The sequence below is a fragment of the Rhinolophus sinicus genome, linkage group LG06 (genome assembly GCF_036562045.2).
Source record: "Rhinolophus sinicus isolate RSC01 linkage group LG06, ASM3656204v1, whole genome shotgun sequence".
Lineage (NCBI taxonomy): Eukaryota > Metazoa > Chordata > Mammalia > Chiroptera > Rhinolophidae > Rhinolophus > Rhinolophus sinicus.
The window spans coordinates 17,423-26,374 of NC_133756.1; the positions used below are offsets into that span (position 1 = coordinate 17,423).

General features: G+C 48.4%; 1 long non-coding RNA gene across 1 annotated transcript; it reads right to left on the reverse strand.

Annotated features, from left to right (window-relative positions):
- Window positions 1-3,515: 3,515 nt before the first annotated feature.
- Window positions 3,516-7,809, reverse strand: LOC141572352 (uncharacterized). The gene is made up of 3 exons (XR_012497710.1): window positions 7,631-7,809; window positions 6,848-6,939; window positions 3,516-5,833 (listed from the first exon to the last, which is right to left on the reverse strand). It is a non-coding gene; the product is annotated as an uncharacterized LOC141572352 (long non-coding RNA).
- Between the last annotated feature and the right edge of the window lie 1,143 nt (window positions 7,810-8,952).

Here is an 8,952-nt window from a genome sequence, read left to right on the forward strand (position 1 = left end):
TCACCTGTATAATGGGAATTGACTTGCCCACTACGTAGTTATTGAACGCCTACTACAGACTGAGCCATATTCTAGGTGCTGGGTCACAACACTGATCACAGCAGGCAAATTCCTGCCCTTGGGAGCTGACGTCCAAATAAAAATAGACAGCCATTTAAATACAGTATGTCAGATGAGAAGTGCTACCGAGAAAAATAAGACAGAGAAGGCTATAGAGAGTGTGGGGTGCAGAATGGGGGCCAGGTGGTATCACAGGGTTAATGGGGCTGCCAGGAAGGCCTCACTGAGGAGGTGACATTGAGCAAAGACTCAGAAGAGGCAAGCGAGTGAGGCTTGTAGAGACGGAGTGTTGGAGGCGTGGGGGTTTGGGGAGATTACACTCATTCCTACTTGTGGGATCTCTTTGCCAGAATCTAATATACACGTTGATTATTTGTGTCCTCTCTATCTTGGGTATAGTTCCTGTGAAGGGAGCTGAAAACCATCATTTCAACTCATTAGAAACCCAGGATGAGATGAATCACTCTACCTTGGGGAAATCTGGGAAGCCGCTGGGAGGAGGTGACATTCAACCTGGGCCAGAAGGATGGGTAGAAATGAGGAGGGACTGGCTGACTCTGCAACCTCTGACCATCAGGGGCTCTCTGGGTGGCTTCTGCACCTTCTCAATGGAGCATCTGTGTGAGTCCAGCATGGAAGCTGACCAGGCTTTCTGAAGCGAGGCTGCCTTTGGGGAGTGCCTGAAGCTTGGTGTGTACAGGGCAGCTCCTGCTTTTATGCAAAGCAGCGGGCACTTCCCTGTCCACAACAGAAGGCTTTGTTTCCTCCACAGGGGCAGCCTTCCTTTCCACATCCTTCTTGTCTCCGTTCTCCCGAAGCTGTCACACCTGTGGACCAGGGGCTAATTTGAAAGTCTGAATCCAGGGCAGGAGAGAAGCAAAAAGTGGCAAGTGACTGCTTTACTCCCAGGCCAGCCTTGGGGAAAACCTCCATCCTGGCGCCTGGCCCTACTTTGTCTTGGTTGAATCAGTAGTTGGTTCATTCACTAGTCCGTTCATTCACCAAACATTTCCTGTACTTCTCCACTGTGCCAGGCTCTGTGCTGGGTGCCGAGGACACCAGATGACTGTCACCATTCCGGCCCTCTCGTTGGGGAGGGAGACCAACATGTAAATACACATGTGCAACAAAATGTCCCTGGCGCTCCGATAGCCATTGTCCTTGGGTGCAGAGCCAAAATACGAGTAGTGTGAGGTCTTGGGAGCCAGACACTGGCTACTGCCCTGCAGCCCAGCACAAAGTGAAAATGCATTCCCCTTGTTCAAAAATCATGAAGGATTTCAAGATTTAACCCTGTGTGGGGCCTTCTCAGTGTGGGGCCCGTGTGACTGCGTAGGTCACACACCCATGAAGCCTGCCCGGCCCATACCTTCCAGAAGCTCCCAATCTGATGCAAGATTTGGACAAGTGAATTTCACCTCCGTCTTCAGTTTATCTGTAAATTGGGTTTGTACCTGCCTATTATATTGGATTGTTGTGAACATTAGATGAACTCTACTGATAAATCTACTAAAACAGAAACTAGCGTATCCCCAATAAGTGATAGTTATTATTCTAATACATTCAAAAAAGGGGGAGAAGGGCCAATGGGTCAGTGGGTGAGGGGCGGTTCCAAGAGTAGCTTTGTTAGAAGTGGTGTTGAGTCAACTGAGCCTTGAAATATGTCTCCACAGACAGAGACAAACTATATGACATTTGCACCTGATTTATGAGGGTACACTAGTTATGGTAGCAGACTCCTTTGTTGTGTTTTGGGTATTTATTCAAATTAGTTTACCTTCCCTAGACCCACCTGGCTCCTCCACATCCTAGCTGTGTAACCTTAACCCCTCCATGCTCAGCTTTTCTTATCTGTAAAATGGGTGTAACAGTAGTATATACCTCAATATGTTGTTCTGCACATAATGCCCTTAGCACAAGCTGGGACATAGGAAGAGCTCTTTATTTTAGTTGGAGGAAGCATCTAGAAGTATCTGAGATGGCAAGAATAAGCTGAGACCAAGCTGAGGGACGGTTTACAAAATCACAGGTGTGTGTTACTTTGCTCGGGCTGCCATTACAAAACATCATAGACAAGACGGCTTAAACACAAACTTATGTTCTCACAGTCTGGATATGGAAAGTTCTAGATAAAGATTTGGTGTTTCCTTCTGTCCTGCAGAAGGCTGCAGATGGCTGCCTTCTCCCTGTGTCCTCACAAGGTCTTCCCCTGTGCACGCTCATCCCTGGGGTCTGTGTGTCCAAATTTTCTCTTCTTATAAGGACACCAGTCAGGTTGGATTGGCACCACCCTACGAGCTTCATTTTAACTTACTCACCCTTTTAAAGGTCCTGCCTCCAAATATAATCAAATTCGGAGGTACTGGGGTCAGGGCTCCAACATGTGAATTTAAGGGGGAACACAATTCAGCCCATAACAACCTGTGCTTTTCAAAAATGTCAAGGTCATGAGAAACAAAGAAAGGTAGAAGTCCAGATTAATCGAGTCAAAAGAGGCATGACGACTAAGTCCCACATGTTCTTCTGGATTACATCCCAGACCAGAAAAAAATTGTTTGTCTTTTGTTATGAAGGATGTTAGTGACACAATTGGCAGAATCTGAATAAGGCCTGTGGATTGCATAATAGTATTCTGTCAATGTCAACATCCTGATTTTGACTTTTTTAAAAAAGTACTGTAGTTATGTAACATAAAGTTCTTGTTTTTAAGACATACGTTCAAGTATTTGGGACTATGGGTCAATCAGGTCTGCAACGTACTTTCAAAAGAATATGGATGGATGGATGGGTGGATAGGTAAAGCAAATGTAAAATATTAACTAACACATGAGTGAAGAGGACACAGAAATTCTTATTCCACTTTTGCAACTTTTCCGTAAGTTTTTTCAGACCTACAGTTTAAAAACTTTTAAACACTGAGCTATAAAAACCAAGGCAGTAGGCAACCATCCAGGGGCAATATGGTGGGGGCAGGGGAGGAAGGAAAGGACACCTATGGGGTGTCAAACAGCCTCTAGGGTCTTACAACAGCCCTGCAAGGTAATTAATACAACCGTCACTTTCAGTCTGAGGAAATGAAGCACAGCATGCTTACCTATCTTGCCCAAAGTCACTTGGGGTTTTGTTTGGGCAGCACCCACTCCCAGGTAGCACCACTTCCAGATGTGGCAGCCAATATTTATACTCAACTCTGTCCCACTTTTTCCACCATCCCCCAAAGCAGCCTCACAGAGAGCCCAGCACCTAGGGAGGGGCAGTTGGGGGAGGTGGGTAACCACTGCTGGATTTACAAATCTGCGGTTTCCTCTGGGTCCCAAAACTTCAGAGGCAGCCTCAGCCCCTTGTGGCCCCACAGACGTTCAGCATTCAAGTAAGATGAAATAAAGACCCAACATGATCCAAACAAAGTGTTTTTATAAACTCATGAAAAGAGTCCTTATTAGAAAGGGCTTAGGCAGGAGGTAGGCGTGGGGGTTGTGACATGTCTGATCATTTCTGCAGGCTCCTGGCAAGCAGTGATCATTAGCAGATTTTCTTCTGGGTAGGCTCAGTGTCAGCTCTACAATATGGGATTTTACGGGATTTGTGCACAGAACTTTCCTACAAAGCAAGGTATTATAGGACGGATTAAGCAGTTCCAAGAAGCAAAGGTTCTGGCTCCCCTGTCTGATTTTTTAGCAGATTTTTTAAGAGGCCCGTGGTCAGGGGCTCTGTGGCCCCACACCAGAACCTCTGTATCTTGCTGACTCTAAAACAAGCATACTTGTACAAAAAGATCACTGACTGGGTTTTTCGTAATATAAACTCATTATGGAACACTGAGAATATGGGGAAAAAAAGATTAATCATCACATGTACTGCTACCCTGCAGACACAGCCACTGTTAACACGCTGACGTGTGTCCTCTGTCTTCTTTCTGTGTGTGGACGTGTGCACACCTGCCTGCATGCATCTGTGCCTGCGAGCATGTGTGCATGTATATGTTATGTGTTCATGTAGAGACGAGAGAGAGAGAGCTCCAGAGCAGGAAGAGGAAGAAGCAGAGAGAATGGGGCTTTGCAGTAAAACTGAGCTAACTTTGAATTCCATACCTGCCATTCATTGGCTCCATGACCTTGGCCAAGCTGCTTGACCTCCAATTCCACAGATGTAACCAGGGAATACAGATCCCACCTCAAGGGAACTGTTTTGATTAACTGAGATTAAATGAAACGAATCTGAAGCATTTCATGCACTACTGCCTGACACACGGTAAATCCCAACCAAATGGGAACTAAATAAATATGAACACGTACTTTAAGCTTTTTCTTTCCAAAAGTGGGATCATATTGGCGATACTTTCTTTCCAAAAGTGGGATCATATTGGCGATACAAATTTGTATCCTAACACTTCAAGGGTTTTGAATCTTATTACTGTGGGAAAACAGATTTCTATTCCCAGGAGCTTAAAAAAAAAAAAAAAGTATAAAATCCCCAATTACACCCTGCTCTTTAGACTAAATTTTTAATGGTGTAATATTGTCACTGCTGTGCATGTTTGGGGTGTTGTTATTCCTTTCCTTGGAATTGACTGCCCCAGCATAAGCTCAAACACCTGACAGGATATATCACGACATCCAGGAGATCTGATTATTTCACCCATGTCCCAGCAACACCACTTAAAACCGCACTGTTTGGACAAGTTACTCCTCCTCTCTGGGCCTCAGTTTCCTCATCCATTAAATGGGAATGGCACCAGTGCCCCTCAGCATGTGGCTGTGATGGCTCTGTGGCATCATTCACATGAAGCACAGGACCTGGTGCCTAGTAAGTGCTCAGTAAAAAGTAAAATAATAATGAAATTTCTTACATTTAAGAGATATAATCTTCACATTACAAATATATGCACTTCTGTTTGTCTCCTACTTGTTTTTTATAAACTGATGAGTGCAATATGCACTAAGACACAGAAATAATTGCCCTAATGGGGCTTTTCAACAATAGAGCCAGAGCTGGCAGGCACTGAGAGAGAGCAGGCCAGTTGTGGTCAAGGAAACAGGAGTCCAGAGTGTCTGGGATGCATGTGCAAAGCCAGGGCCTCACGTCTGTCTCCGCACCTGAAGACAGAGACTGGGCCTTCTCTGGCGTCTCTGAGAGCCCTCATACTAACTGGCAGAGATGCAGCAGATCTTAGGGGTGGTCCACTGTTGAGAGACAATGAAGGGGAGACACCAGGATCTCAAGTTAGACCCCGAGGGTTCTACCTCCTGCTTGAAAGTGTTCAGGCCTGTGGTCGCAGGCCACTGACTCAACATTTGGCAGTCTGTGTCCTCATCTGGTAGGACTGATTAAGACATTACATTTAAGGAGCTAGAGACAGCACTCGGGGTGTGGTGAACATGCGGTACGTTCGCTAGTTGTGATGACTTAAACCCATCATTAGACTCGGGTCAGACTGCTTTTTGTTGTTTTATAACTTTTCAACGAAATCGGTCTCCCCATTGCTCCTCCCCTCCTTACAATGGATGTGATCTTGGGTCCGTCCCTATGAATCCTTTTCCAGAAAGGGCAAGAAAACAGAGTCTGCTTTTCTGAGGCTCATGCTTCATTGATGTCTGAGGTCTTGAAAGATTGACCTTTGCTGCCTGGATAGTCTAGGGCAGAAGTTGGCAAACTACAGTCCACAGGCCAAGTCTGGCCCATGGCCTATTTACGCAGAGTCTGCGAGTCTCAGCATGGTTCTTCCATTTTTAAATGGTTGAAAAGTAATCCAAACAGAATGATATGTTGTCACCTGTGAAAGTTAGATGAAATTCAAATTTCAGTGTCCATAAATAAAGTTTCATTGGCAAACATCCATGCTCATTAGAGAGGGCCTGTCTATACGTTTTATGTATTGTCTATGTACATGTCGTCTGTTTACATATTGTCCATTGAGTCTGTATGACCACAAGAGCCCTTTACAGAAAAGCTTTGCTGACTTCTGGCCCAGGGTAAGTACTCAGCATTCCTCTGGCCTCAGTTCTAGGCCAGTTCCGGTTCCAGGGGAAGCTTTGCACACCCCTCCACTCAAGTTTCCCTACCCTTTACTACCCCCTAGACAGCGGCCTGTCACTGAGGCTCCCTACCTGCCCCCACCCCATCCCAGATAGTGCATTCCTTGAGGACAGGAAGCCAGGAGGAAGACAAAGAACGCCCACTGAGCATCTTCTCCCTGCCAGACACCACGCCCTTCAAAGACACCATCTCAGTACCCGGTAAAATCCCCATTTTAGGGATGAGAAAACTGAGGCTCAGAAAGGCCAATAACCTGCTCAAGCTTACACAGCTACTACATGGCAGAGCTTGTATTTGACCCCAGCCTTGCCAACCCCAGAACCATCCTCACACCGAGACTACACATCCGATTTAGAATGATTTGACAACCAACCAGGAGGCGCTGGGTGCCCTCCTGGCCTTGGCCCAGACTTTCTCAAGTTACACCCCCACCTCCCCACCCCACATTCCCTCCCACCCCTCCCCACCCCCACCCCCGTCTGTGTTCCTGCCACGTTCCCAGCCTTGGCTCTGGCCTACATTTCCATCCGACCTGAGCAGCCAGAATAAACACGGCCTACCCCAGCATCCACTCACAGGGAGCCTGCAGGACCCACCTCCCTGCCGCCACAGCCTGGGACTGGGGACAGTAATGAAAAGGAAGCCTGCCTGGACACGTACACTGCGGCCTGGAGAGGACCAGAGACATAGTTCCATGAAACATACTCAACTGTGTGGGGAGGTTTTCATGGACGGAATGGAGCCATTTTACCTGCTTTGGTTTTCTTCCTTTTTTGTTTTACTGTATCCAATCCTATTAGCCAGGCCTCTCCAAGGAGAAAAGGGACTCTCCTGGCAAATGTTCTGTGTTAGAAAGGGAAGGTGTTTTATGAGGCTTTGAAACACCTCCAGCCTTTGCAGACCAGTGTCTCCTTCCCACGGGGATTTTCCACCCCACCCGTCTGAAGCCTGTTTTCCCCTCTCTGTTTCCTTTAGCCGGTTGGCACCCCAGGTTGGCCATCTCACACAGCTTATGTCCCCCCAGGAGTCCATCTCCACGAAGACCACCCCCACCCCCCCGGCAGCCCAGCTCAAACTTCATGGAACACTGGTTTCCACTAGAAAAGAAGGCTCTCCAAATCCAACCACTTCATTCAACACCGCCAGCTAGTTCTGCTCAGGGCAAAGTAACCAATTGTCCAAGAAAGCCACGGTGTGTGTGTGTGTGTGTGTGTGTGTGTGTGTGTGTGTGTGTGATGCCAAGTATCAGTCCCTCAGGGAAGGGACCTCCTGGGATGTCCCTGAGCTGAGTGCTCAAGGCAGCCTCCAGGTGTCACTGTCTACCAGTGGTTTACCTAGGAGCTGTAGCCATCTCTCCCTGAATGTCCCACAGGGCCTCCTCACCACTGTCCCCATGTCCACTCTTGGTTTCCTACAGGCTGTTCTCAGCCCAGCAGCTGAGAGCTGCTTCTAGAACACAGACCCCATCCATCTCCCCTCTGCTCCTGTCACACTGAAAATGAAACCCACAGCCTCGTGACCTATGGGACCTTACCTCAGCACTTCTCAAACTGCAGTGTGCACGAAAAGCACCTGGAGTTCCTGTTAAATAAAACGCAGAATTTGACGCAGGCGGTCTGGGGTGGCGCATGGGATTCTGCATTTCTCACATGTACCCAGGTGACTCTGATGCTACTGGTCCAGGAGCACAGGCAGCACGGAGGCCCCAGTGAGTTAGCCACACCCACCTCCTTCTCCCGCCCCTCCCCCGCTGGCTGCTCCAGCCCACCGAGCATCCCCCCCAACCCCCCCCAACCCCGTCTTGGTACTTCCTGTCCCTCCATCTGGGTTCTTCACCCAGATTGCTTCGCATTTCAATCTCCACTCCATTCAGGTCTTTGCCCCAATGTCACCTCAGAGAGGCGTTCCCTGGTCACCTGATGAAAACAGCTGCCCAACCCGTCCCCATCAGTCTGACCCCCACCCACTTTCATATCTCTGTCCCCCAACCACCCCCACCACTGTCCCCTACCCCCATCACTCTGGTCCCCCATGACCCTCATCTTTCTTTGCCCCCCCCCCACCTGTATTCTTCCTGGCACTCTTCACCTCCTGGCAATGCCACCCCCATGAGGGCAGGGACTTAGCTGTCTCTCCAACATACACGACAGGGCCTGGCACACAGTAATTGTTCAGTAAATATTTGGCGAATGAGTAAGTGACTGAATGGAGATACACATTTGAAAGATTTCACTACCACTGCTCCCTGGGTTTTGTGTCCATGACTCAGTTTCTTCACTGGGATATTCTTCACTGACTTCACCTTAACACAAGTTAAAGACAAAACACCAATTACAAGATGATGACAGCAGAGCATCAATCCACTCACACAGCGCCGGGCCCTGTGCCACTACACGGTCACACACACACCCGGCCCCGACCCCCAGCCCCCAGCCCCTACCCTTGAGAAGCTCCCAATATGCTGTGAAATTCAATGAGAAAACCAGCAGGAACAGTACAGTGTGATTGTATTGGGAGGGAAGGAAATACAGGAGCCCAGAGGAGGGACCCCTGGGCCAGCCTCGGCTGGGGACAGGAACGCTGGGGACTGAGGGGGCAGCTGGGAAGAGCTTCCTGGAATAAAATACCAATGAGCTAAAAGAAACCCTACAAGATGAATAGGGGTTTACTCAGACAAAAAGAAAAGGTCCTGGAGAAAGTGTGCTGGCAGAAGTGGGGTGGAAGGCGGGGGTGGGGGAGAATGAGTACCCAGCCCGGCTGGTGGGTCCAGTGAGTCCTGACCTGCTCTGGGGCGGCCCAGGAACACCAATGAAGGTGAGGAGACTGGCTCCTCAGCAAGATGAACGGGCCCTGGCC